A 13,649-nucleotide genomic window follows, 5' to 3' on the forward strand; every position below is an offset into this window, starting at 1 on the left:
ACGTGGCCCTCGTTTTCATACCACACAATGGCTTCTGTCGTTACTATAGGGATGACTCATAACGAACTAATGAGATCATGATGAACTAATCTCTCACTGTTGTATTAGTAGGCCTAAAGTGGGCTACAGACAACAGGCAGGCAAGCTAGTAACGATATATGCCATATAGCACACGCTTTTATCCAAAGCGACTTATGTGTGGATACATTTTACATCATGGGACGGCCCTGGGAATCAAACCCACAATCCTGTCTGTTGCAAGCGCCATGCACTACCAACTGATCCGTAGCGGGGCAATGCAGGCTGCAGGTTACAGGTAGCCTGAGACCAAGATCTGGGTCAGCCATGTTATTGTGTTATTCAGCTACAGGTGAAGTAACATCCTGTCATTTTAATGCTAGTCTCATACTGAGACATCACTATGGGAGGAAGTAACGTCCTGTAATTTTAATGCTAGTCTCATACTGATACAGAGCTATGGGAGGAAGTAACGTCCTGTAATATTAATGCTAGTCTCATACTGATACAGAGCTATGGGAGGAAGTAACATCCTGTAATTTTAATGCTAGTCTCATACTGATACAGAGCTATGGGAGGAAGTAACATCCTGTAATTTTAATGCTAGTCTCATACTGATACAGAGCTATGGGAGGAAGTAACGTCCTGTAATTTTAATGCTAGTCTCATACTGAGACATCGCTATGGAAGGAAGTAACGTCCTGTAATATTAATGCTAGTCTCATACTGATACATCAGCTATGGGAGGAAGTAACGTCCTGTAATTTTAATGCTAGTCTCACACTGATACACAGCTATGGGAGGAAGTAACGTTCTGTAATATTAATGCTAGTCTCACACTGATACAGAGCTATGGGAGGAAGTAACGTCCTGTAATTTTAATGCTAGTCTCATACTGAGACATCACTATGGGAGGAAGTAACGTCCTGTAATTTTAATGCTAGTCTCATACTGATACAGAGCTATGGGAGGAAGTAACGTCCTGTAATATTAATGCTAGTCTCATACTGATACAGAGCTATGGGAGGAAGTAACATCCTGTAATTTTAATGCTAGTCTCATACTGATACAGAGCTATGGGAGGAAGTAACATCCTGTAATTTTAATGCTAGTCTCATACTGATACAGAGCTATGGGAGGAAGTAACGTCCTGTAATATTAATGCTAGTCTCATACTGAGACATCACTATGGAAGGAAGTAACGTCCTGTAATTTTAATGCTAGTCTCATACTGATACACAGCTATGGGAGGAAGTAACGTCCTGTAATATTAATGCTAGTCTCACACTGATACAGAGCTATGGGAGGAAGTAACGTTCTGTAATATTAATGCTAGTCTCATACTGATACAGAGCTATGGGAGGAAGTAACGTCCTGTAATATTAATGCTAGTTTCATACTGATACAGAGCTATGGGAGGAAGTAACGTCCTGTAATATTAATGCTAGTCTCATACTGATACAGAGCTATGGGAGGAAGTAACGTCCTGTAATATTAATGCTAGTCTCATACTGATACAGAGCTATGGGAGGAAGTAACGTCCTGTAATATTAATGCTAGTCTCATACTGATACAGAGCTATGGGAGGAAGTAACATCCTGTAATTTTAATGCTAGTCTCATACTGATACAGAGCTATGGGAGGAAGTAACGTCCTGTAATATTAATGCTAGTCTCACACTGATACAGAGCTATGGGAGGAAGTAACGTCCTGTAATATTAATGCTAGTCTCATACTGATACAGAGCTATTGGAGGAAGTAACGTCCTGTAATTTGAATGCTAGTCTCATACTGAGACATCACTATGGAAGGAAGTAACGTCCTGTAATTTTAATGCTAGTCTCATACTGATACAGAGCTATGGGAGGAAGTAACGTCCTGTAATATTAATGCTAGTCTCACACTGATACAGAGCTATGGGAGGAAGTAACGTCCTGTAATATTAATGCTAGTCTCATACTGATACAGAGCTATGGGAGGAAGTAACGTCCTGTAATATTAATGCTAGTCTCATACTGATACAGAGCTATGGGAGGAAGTAACGTCCTGTAATATTAATGCTAGTCTCATACTGATACAGAGCTATGGGAGGAAGTAACGTCCTGTAATTTTAATGCTAGTCTCACACTGATACAGAGCTATGGAAGGAAGTAACATCCTGTAATATTAATGCTAGTCTCACACTGATACAGAGCTATGGGAGGAAGTAACGTCCTGTAATATTAATGCTAGTCTCATACTGATACAGAGCTATGGGAGGAAGTAACGTCCTGTAATTTTAATGCTAGTCTCATACTGAGACATCACTATGGAAGGAAGTAACGTCCTGTAATTTTAATGCTAGTCTCATACTGATACAGAGCTATGGGAGGAAGTAACGTCCTGTAATATTAATGCTAGTCTCACACTGATACAGAGCTATGGGAGGAAGTAACGTCCTGTAATATTAATGCTAGTCTCATACTGATACAGAGCTATGGGAGGAAGTAACGTCCTGTAATTTTAATGCTAGTCTCATACTGAGACATCACTATGGGAGGAAGTAACATCCTGTAATATTAATGCTAGTCTCATACTGAGACATCACTATGGGAGGAAGTAACGTCCTGTAATATTATTGCTAGTCTCATACTGATACAAGAATTATGTAAATAAGGACCAGGTTAGGCTATAGGTAGGCAAGTGATCGGCTGGGTTCAGACCTGGGTTCAAATACCTGTGTATTTGTCATTTAAATATGTATTTTCGGTGTATTTGAGTATTCAGAGCCTTCGGCGTAAAATCTGTCACAAACGCAGCACACCTGCTCAGTTGTGTACACGATCCCATTTGAAACAGAACAGGCTGTTATCTTCTTTATACGGCGTGGGGCCGGACTCCTCCATTCAACTTTCTATTTTAAATTGCAGTCCTAGAACAGAAGGACTACCCAGAGACAGCAGGCTCAGAAATACAATGGGCCACTTCAAATCAAACTGTATCCGTCACATGCTTTGTAAACAACACCTGTGGACGAACAGTGAAACGCTCACTTACGGGCCCTTACCAACAACGCAGAGAGAAAGAAAATAGAGACATAATAGAAAAGTAAAACACGTAATAATATTAATAATAATTAATACACAATGATTAACGATAACTTGTCTATATTCACAGGGTCCCAGTACTGAGTCTATATTCACAGGGTACCAGTACTGAGTCTATATACACGGGGTCCCAGTACTGAGTCTATATACACGGGGTCCCAGTACTGAGTCTATATACACGGGGTCCCAGTACTGAGTCTATATACACGGGGTCCCAGTACTGAGTCTATATACACGGGGTCCCAGTACTGAGTCTATATACACGGGGTCCCAGTACTGAGTCTATATACACGGAGTACCAGTACTGAGTCTATATACACGGGGTCCCAGTACTGAGTCTATATACACGGGGTCCCAGTACTGAGTCTATATACACGGGGTCCCAGTACTGAGTCTATATACACGGGGTCCCAGTACTGAGTCTATATACACGGGGTCCCAGTACTGAGTCTATATACACGGGGTCCCAGTACTGAGTCTATATACACGGGGTCCCAGTACTGAGTCTATATACACGGGGTCCCAGTACTGAGTCTATATACACGGGGTCCCAGTACTGAGTCTATATACACGGGGTCCCAGTACTGAGTCTATATACACGGGGTCCCAGTACTGAGTCTATATACACGGGGTACCAGTACTGAGTCTATATACACGGGGTCCCAGTACTGAGTCTATATACACAGGGTACCAGTACTGAGTCTATATACACGGGGTACCAGTACTGAGTCTATATACACGGGGTCCCAGTACTGAGTCTATATACACGGGGTCCCAGTACTGAGTCTATATACACGGAGTACCAGTACTGAGTCTATATACACGGGGTACCAGTCCTGAGTCTATATACACAGAGTACCAGTACTGAGTCTATATACACAGGGTACCAGTACTGAGTCTATATACACAGGGTCCCAGTCCTGAGTCTATATACACGGGGTCCCAGTACTGAGTCTATATACACGGGGTCCCAGTACTGAGTCTATATACACGGGGTCCCAGTACTGAGTCTATATACACGGGGTACCAGTCCTGAGTCTATATACACGGAGTACCAGTACTGATTCTATATACACGGAGTACCAGTACTGATTCTATATGCACGGGGTCCCAGTACTGAGTCCATGTGCAGGGGTATGAGGTAATAACTTGGCTATATGCACGGGGTCCCAGTACTGAGTCCATGTGCAGGGGTATGAGGTAATAACTTGGCTATATACCTGGGGTACCAGTACTGAGTCCATGTGCAGGGGTACAAGGTAATAGAGGTAGATATGTATGTATACAGTGCATTCAGAAAGTATTCAGACCTCTTCACTTTTTCCACATTTTGTTACGTTACAGCCTTATTCTAAAATTGATTAAATTGTTTCTTTTTCCTTATCAATCTACACACAATACACCACAATGACAAAGCAAAAACAGGTTTTCAGAAATGTTTGCTAAGTTATTAAAAATAAAAACCTTAAATGTCACATTTACATAAGTATTCAGACCATTTACTCAGTACTTTGTTGAAGCACACTTGGCAGCGATTACAGCCTTGAGTCTTCTTGGGTATGACGCTATAAGCTTGGCACACCTGTATTTGGGGAGTTTCTCCCATTCCTCTCTGCAGATCCTCTCAAGTTCTGTCAGGTTGGATGGGGAGCGTTGCTGCACAACTATTTTCAGGTCTCTCCAGAGATGTTCGATCAGGTTCAAGTCCGGGCTCCGGCTGGGCCACTCAAGGATATTCAGAAGCCACTCCTGCATTGTCGTGTGCTTAGGGGTGTTGTCCTATAGGAAGGTGAGAGTCTGAGGTCCTGAGCAGGTTTTCATCAAGGATCTCTCAGTACTTTGCTCCATTCATCTTTCCCTTGATCCTGACTAGTCTCCCAGTCCCTGCCGCTGAAAAACATCCCAACAGCATAATGCTGCCACCATGCTTCACCGTAGGGATAGTGCCAGGTTTCCTCCATACGTGACGCTTGGCATTCAGGCCAAAGAGTTCAATCTTGGTTTCATCAGACCAGAGAATCTTGTTTCTCATGGTCTGAGAGTCTTTTAGGTGCCTTTTGGCAAACTCAAAGTGGGTTGTCATGTGCCTTTTACTGAGGAGTGGCTTCCGTCTGGCCACTCTACCATAAAGGCCTGATTGGTGGAGTTCTGCAGAGATGGTTGTCCTTCTGAAAGGTTCTCCCATCTCCACAGAGGAACTCTGGAGCTCTGTCAGAGTGACCATCTGGTTCTTGGTGACCTCCCTGACCAAGGCCCTTCTTCCCAAATTGCTCAGTTTGGCCGGGAGGCCAGCTCTAGGAAGAGTCTTGGTGGTTCTAAACTTCTTCCATTTAAGAATGATGGAGGGCACTGTGTTCTTGGGGACCTTAAATGCTGCAGACATTTTTTGGTACCCTTCCCCAGATCTGTGCCTCAACACAATCCTGTCTCGGAGCTGTCTCGGAACTCGGAACTGCGTGCACAGGCACGCAGTTATAGGAAAACAAGGTGTACAGGAGGGGACTAAGCAGTGAAGGCACTTGCCAGCTGGTCAGCGCATGCTTTGAGTACACGTCCTGGTAATGCGTTAAAGGTCTTACTTACATCGGCTACGGAGAGCGCGATCACACAGTTGTCCGGAACAGCTGGTGCTCTCACGCATGGTTCAGTGTTACCTGCCTTGAAGCGTGTAGCTCAGTTGGTAGAGCATGGCGCTTGTAAAGCCAGGATTGTAGGTTCGATTCCCACAGGGGACCAGTATGTAAAACAGTATGAAAATCTATGCACTATGTAAGTCGCTCTGGATAAGAGTGTCTGATAAATGACTAAAATTGAAGGCATTTAGCTCGTCTGGTTGGCTCGCGCACTGGGCAGCTCGTGGCTGGGTATCTCTTTGTAATCCGTGATAGTGTGCCTGCCCTGCCACAGCCAAAGGGTATCAGAGCCGGTGTAGTAGGATTCAATCTTAGTCCTGTATTGACTGTTTGATTGTTTGTCGGAGGGCGTAGCGGGATTTCTTATAAGTGTCCGGGTTAGTGTCCCGCTCCTTGAAAGCGGCAGCTCTAGCCTTTAGCTCATTGCGGATGCTGCCTGTAATCCATGGCTTCTGGTTGGGATATGTATGAACGGTCACTGAGGGGACGACGTCATCGAGGCACTTATTAATGAAGTCAGTGACTGATCTGGTGTACTCCTCAATGCCATCGGATGAATCCCGAAACATATTCCAGTCTGTGCTTGCGAAACAGTCCTGTAGTTCAGCATCCACTTCATCGGGCCACTTCCGTATTGAGCACATCACTGGTACTTCCTGTTTGAGTTGATACGATTGTCTTGAACAGAGTTCGTCCAGTTTATTCTCCAGTGATTGTACATTCGCCAATAGAACACAGGGTATAGGTGGATTATTTATTTAAACAATGGCGGAAACAATATGTACAAAAAAATATATAGTTCAAATCACCTGAAAAAACGAGTCAGGAGCCCATAAAATGTCTGCTGTCCCTTCCAGCACTATTCTCATACTTTCTTATTTATTACCTATTTCTCAATGATACTACTGCTATAAAAAATAACTATAAAACAAGAATTTAAAATAAGCTTTTAGTGCATGGGTTTACAGGGACATATCATTCTCTCCCTGAAATTGGGGACACCTGATATTGGCTGCACTGCAGTAAATATATGGGTTGCCAGCACTCCACCCTCCTCCAACCATCTATCACGGTCCAGCACTGCCGTCCCCCTCGCCCACAACAGATAGCCGCAGTACTCTATCTAACTACATGGAGAAAACCTGGCAATCCCAAATGTGGGTGGGAGCCAGTAGGGAGTTCCCTGTGTGTGTGTGTGTGTGTGTGTGTGTGTGTGTGTGTGTGTGTGTGTGTGTGTGTGTGTGTGTGTGTGTGTGTGTGTGTGTGTGTGTGTGTGTTGTGCCTGACTGAATGGGAGATACCCTAGCCCTGCAAGTATCCAGACAGGATAATCATTGAGAATAGAGGAGTATCCAGACAGGATAATCATTGAGAATAGAGGAGTATCCAGACAGGATAATCATTGAGAATAGAGGAGTATGCAGACAGGATAATCATTGAGAATAGAGGAGTATGCAGACAGGATAATCATTGAGAATAGAGGCGTATCCAGACAGGATAATCATTGAGAATAGAGGAGTATGCAGACAGGATAATCATTGAGAATAGAGGAGTATGCAGACAGGATAATCATTGAGAATAGAGGAGTATGCAGACAGGATAATCATTGAGAATAGAGGAGTATCCAGACAGGATAATCATTGAGAATAGAGGAGTATCCAGACAGGATAATCATTGAGAATAGAGGAGTATCCAGACAGGATAATCATTGAGAATAGAGGAGTATCCAGACAGGATAATCATTGAGAATAGAGGAGTATCCAGACAGGATAATCATTGAGAATAGAGGAGTATCCAGACAGGATAATCATTGAGAATAGAGGAGTATCCAGACAGGATAATCATTGAGAATAGAGGAGTATCCAGACAGGATAATCATTGAGAATAGAGGAGTATCCAGACAGGATAATCATTGAGAATAGAGGAGTATCCAGACAGGATAATCATTGAGAATAGAGGAGTATCCAGACAGGATAATCATTGAGAATAGAGGAGTATCCAGACAGGATAATTCCTAGCTACACCCAGGAATAAAGTGATGGGGAAACATCTCCTGACAGCGTAATACACACGTGCACGCACACACGCACACGCACGCACACACACACACACACACACACACACACACACACACACACACACACACACACACACACACACACACACACACACACACACACACACAGTATTCCCTCTAAGGGGCAGTGTTACCTCCAGTCTAGACCTGCAAAGGTATGTTAAGAACAGCGATTAGCAAGGGGTTACATGGGATTAGAATGTGACTTTCCCTGATCTCATAACAACAAATGACACACACACACACACACACAGCACACACACACACACACACAGCACAATACCCCCATGCTGACTTGGGTACTGTCACGTTCGTAATAAGGACGGGACCAAGGCACAGCGTCTGTTTAGCTCCACATCTTTTAATAAAGCGCAACTTCCAAACAAGCAACGAAACGTAACCTCAGTGGTGCTACAAGCACAGACACAAAACAATATCCCACAGGTGGGGAAAACGGCTACCTAAATATGATCCCCAATTAGAGGTAATGATTACCAGCTGCCTCTAATTGGGAACCATACAAAACACCAACATAGAAATATTGAACTAGAACACCCCCTAGTCACACCCTGATCTACTACAGCATAGAAAACCAAGGCCTCTCTATGGTCTGGACGTGACAGGTACTTCCCTGGTGTTCCATATAACATACACGATACATCACCACTTTCCGTCATACAAATATCAATCCCAGACGTGGCAAAGCACATAACTAGGCCTGTTTCTAAAACAAAGGTCACATCTGTATGTGGAAATTATTATAAGATGTAAATGAAGCATCTGAGAGAGAGAGAGAGAGGAGAGAGAGAGAGGGAGAGAGGAGAGAGAGAGGAGAGAGAGAGAGAGAGAGAGAGAGAGAGAGAGAGAGAGAGAGAGGGGAGAGAGAGAGAGAGAGAGAGAGAGAGAGAGAGAGAGAGAGAGAGAGAGAGAGAGGAGAGAGAGAGGGGGAGAGAGGAGAGAGAGAGGGGGAGAGAGAGAGAGAGAGGGAGAGAGAGAGAGAGAGAGAGAGAGGGGGGAGAGAGAGAGAGGGGAGAGAGAGAGAGAGGGGGAGAGAGAGAGAGAGAGAGAGAGAGAGAGAGAGAGAGGGGAGAGAGAGAGAGAGAGAGAGGGGAGAGAGAGAGGGGGAGAGAGGAGAGAGAGAGGGGGAGAGAGAGAGAGAGAGAGAGAGAGGGGAGAGAGAGAGAGAGAGAGAGAGAGAGAGAGAGAGAGAGAGAGAGAGAGAGAGAGAGAGAGAGAGAGAGAGAGAGAGGAGAGAGAGAGAGAGAGAGAGAGAGAGAGAGAGAGAGAGAGAGAGAGAGAGAGAGAGAGAGAGAGAGAGAGAGAGAGAGAGAGAGAGAGAGAGAGAGAGAGAGAGAGAGAGAGAGAGAGAGAGAGAGAGAGAGAGAGAGAGAGAGAGAGGAGAGAGAGAGAGAGAGAGAGAGAGAGAGAGAGAGAGAGAGAGAGAGAGAGAGAGAGAGAGAGACAGAGACAGAGGAAAAGGTAGAGCCACTGTCCGTGTGTGTTTGTTCATCAATAATGCATGTTTCATTCAGAATCAATTAGACTACAACACACATTTTGCATTATTAACAGTCTGGCAACACTGTTAGTTCAACTGATGCATCCCTACATCAAACACAACTAGGCAAATGAAGATATCTATCTGGTAAAAAGGGACATTTATCTGGTCAAACTTTCCTTATTATTTCTACAAAGCAGGAGGCGGGATCCAAATCCCAATCAGCCCGTCACAACGAACCCCAAAATAATGTTCTGACCGTATCTCATATGTGTCTATTATCTTGATAAAATGTGCCATGTTAACAGAAAGGTCTATTTATCTTTTTTGACCTGAATATAGACTGGTTTTCATCAAGCTGTACATTAAAGAATGTAGACCCACTCTCTGTAACCAGGGCCTGTAATCTGGTTCAAATTACTAATCAACCTACCAGGGTGTTTACAAACAGTACAGGAACTGTATCATCCAGGTGTATTGAAGGCCCTAAAAATTGTCAAAAGACCCCAGCCACCCCAGTCATAGACTGTTCTCTCTACTACCGCATGGCAAGCAGTACCGGAGCGCCAAGTCTAGGACAAAAAGGTTTTATCCCCAAGCCATAAGACTTCTGAACAGGTAATCAAATGGCTACCCAGACTATTTGCATTGTGTGCCCCCCCACCCAACCCCTCTTTTACACTGCTGCTACTCTCTGTTTATCTTATATGCATAGTCACTTTAACTATACATTCATTCACATACTACCTCAATTGGGCCGACCAACCAGTGCTCCCGCACATTGGCTAACCGGGCTATCTGCATTGTGTCCCACCCACCACCCGCCAACCCCTCTTTTACGCTACTGCTACTCTCTGTTCATCATATATGCATCGTCACTTTAACCATATCTACATGTACATACTACCTCAATCAGCCTGACTAACCGGTGTCTGTATGTAGCCTCTCTACTGTATATAGCCTCTCTACTGTATATAGCCTCTCTACTGTATATAGCCTCTCTACTATATATAACCTCTCTACTGTATATAGCCTCTCTACTGTATATAGCCTCTCTACTGTATATAACCTCTCTACTGTATATAGCCTCGCTACTGTATATAGCCTCTCTACTGTATATAGCCTCTCTACTGTATATAGCCTCGCTACTGTATATAGCCTCTCTACTGTATATAGCCTCTCTACTATATATAGCCTCTCTACTGTATATAGCCTCTCTACTATATATAGCCTCTCTACTGTATATAGCCTCGCTACTATATATAGCCTCTCTACTGTATATAGCCTCTCTACTGTATATAGCCTCTACTGTATATAGCCTCTCTACTGTATATAGCCTCTCTACTGTATATAGCCTCTCTACTATATATAGCCTCTCTACTATATATATCCTCTCTAATGTAAATAGCCTCTCTACTGTATATAGCCTCTCTACTGTATATAACCTCTCTACTGTATATATCCTCTACTGTATATAGCCTCTCTACTGTATATAGCCTCTCTACTGTATATAACCTCTCTACTGTATATAGCCTCGCTACTATATATAGCCTCTCTACTGTATATAGCCTCTACTGTATATAGCCTCTCTACTGTATATAGCCTCTCTACTGTATATAGCCTCTCTACTGTATATAGCCTCTCTACTGTATATAGCCTCTCTACTGTATATAGCCTCTCTACTGTATATAACCTCTCTACTGTATATAGCCTCTCTACTGTATATAGCCTCTCTACTGTATATAGCCTCTCTACTGTATATAGCCTCTCTACTGTATATAGCCTCTCTACTGTATATAGCCTCTACTGTATATAGCCTCTCTACTGTATATAGCCTCTCTACTGTATATAGCCTCTCTACTGTATATAGCCTCTCTACTGTATATAGCCTGTCTTTTTACTGTTGTTTTATTTCTTTACCTACCTATTGTTCACCTAACACCTTTTTCGCACTGTTGGTTAAGGGCTTGTAAGTCAGCATTTCACTGTGAGGTCTACTACACCTGTTGTATTCAGCATTTCACTGTGAGGTCTACTACACCTGTTGTATTCAGCATTTCACTGTAAGGTCTACTACACCTGTTGTATTCAGCATTTCACTGTGAGGTCTACTACACCTGTTGTATTCAGCATTTCACTGTGAGGTCTACTACACCTGTTGTATTCAGCGTTTCACTGTGAGGTCTACCACACCTGTTGTACTCAGCATTTCACTGTGAGGTCTACTACACCTGTTGTATTCAGCATTTCACTGTAAGGTCTACTACACCTGTTGTATTCAGCATTTCACTGTAAGGTCTACTACACCTGTTGTATTCAGCATTTCACTGTGAGGTCTACTACACCTGTTGTATTCAGCATTTCACTGTAAGGTCTACTACACCTGTTGTATTCAGCATTTCACTGTGAGGTCTACCACACCTGTTGTATTCAGCATTTCACTGTGAGGTCTACTACACCTGTTGTATTCAGCATTTCACTGTGAGGTCTACTACACCTGTTGTATTCAGCATTTCACTGTAAGGTCTACTACACCTGTTGTATTCAGCATTTCACTGTAAGGTCTACTACACCTGTTGTATTCAGCATTTCACTGTGAGGTCTACTACACCTGTTGTATTCAGCATTTCACTGTAAGGTCTACTACACCTGTTGTATTCAGCGTTTCACTGTGAGGTCTACTACACCTGTTGTATTCAGCGTTTCACTGCGAGGTCTACTACACCTGTTGTATTCAGCATTTCACTGTAAGGTCTACACACCTGTTGTATTCAGCATTTCACTGTGAGGTCTACTACACCTGTTGTATTCAGCATTTCACTGTAAAGGTCTACTACACCTGTTGTATTCAGCATTTCACTGTAAGGTCTACTACACCTGTTGTATTCAGCATTTCACTGTAAGGTCTACACCTGTTGTATTCAGCATTTCACTGTAAGGTCTACTACACCTGTTGTATTCAGCATTTCACTGTAAGGTCTACTACACCTGTTGTATTCAGCATTTCACTGTAAGGTCTACTACACCTGTTGTATTCAGCGTTTCACTGTAAGGTCTACTACACCTGTTGTATTCAGCATTTCACTGTGAGGTCTACTACACCTGTTGTATTCAGCATTTCACTGTGAGGTCTACTACACCTGTTGTATTCAGCATTTCACTGTGAGGTCTACTACACCTGTTGTATTCAGCATTTCACTGTGAGGTCTACTACACCTGTTGTATTCAGCATTTCACTGTGAGGTCTACTACACCTGTTGTATTCAGCATTTCACTGTAAGGTCTACTACACCTGTTGTATTCAGCATTTCACTGTGAGGTCTACCACACCTGTTGTATTCAGCATTTCACTGTGAGGTCTACCACACCTGTTGTATTCAGCATTTCACTGTAAGGTCTACTACACCTGTTGTATTCAGCATTTCACTGTGAGGTCTACTACACCTGTTGTATTCAGCATTTCACTGTAAGTTCTACTACACCTGTTGTATTCAGCATTTCACTGTAAGGTCTACACCTGTTGTATTCAGCATTTCACTGTAAGGTCTACTCACCTGTTGTATTCAGCATTTCACTGTAAGGTCTACTACACCTGTTGTATTCAGCATTTCACTGTGAGGTCTAACTACACCTGTTGTATTCAGCATTTCACTGTAAAGGTCTACTACACCTGTTGTATTCAGCATTTCACTGTGAGGTCTACTACACCTGTTGTACTCAGCATTTCACTGTGAGGTCTACCTACACCTGTTGTATTCAGCATTTCACTGTAAGGTCTACTACACCTGTTGTATTCAGCATTTCACTGTGAGGTCTACTACACCTGTTGTATTCAGCATTTCACTGTAAGGTCTACTACACCTGTTGTATTCAGCATTTCACTGTAAGGTCTACTACACCTGTTGTATTCAGCATTTCACTGTGAGGTCTACCACACCTGTTGTATTCAGCATTTCACTGTAAGGTCTACACCTGTTGTATTCAGCGTTTCACTGTAAGGTCTACACCTGTTGTATTCAGCATTTCACTGTAAGGTCTACACCTGTTGTATTCAGCATTTCACTGTAAGGTCTACACCTGTTGTATTCAGCATTTCACTGTAAGGTCTACCACACCTGTTGTATTCAGCATTTCACTGTAAGGTCTACACCTGTTGTATTCGGCGCATGTGACAAATAAGCTTTGATTTGATTTGATCACATCTTTACTAATGCTGCAGAACTCTGTATCCACACCCATTGGGATGTAGTGACCATCATATAGTGGCCTAAAAAAAAAGTATATAAGGTTTTCTAGTGATTCCTATGTTGAAGATGTAAAAACTAAAATGTGTTGGT

At 43.1% G+C, this 13,649-nt stretch overlaps 1 protein-coding gene across 2 annotated transcripts in view; it reads right to left on the reverse strand.

The window, feature by feature from the left end:
- Nucleotides 1-13,649, reverse strand: part of LOC106589933 (calcineurin subunit B type 1) — a 54,993-nt gene that overhangs the window by 33,875 nt on the left and 7,469 nt on the right. The window lies entirely within an intron of this gene.

The sequence above is a fragment of the Salmo salar genome, chromosome ssa28, assembly GCF_905237065.1.
Source record: "Salmo salar chromosome ssa28, Ssal_v3.1, whole genome shotgun sequence".
Taxonomy (NCBI): domain Eukaryota; kingdom Metazoa; phylum Chordata; class Actinopteri; order Salmoniformes; family Salmonidae; genus Salmo; species Salmo salar.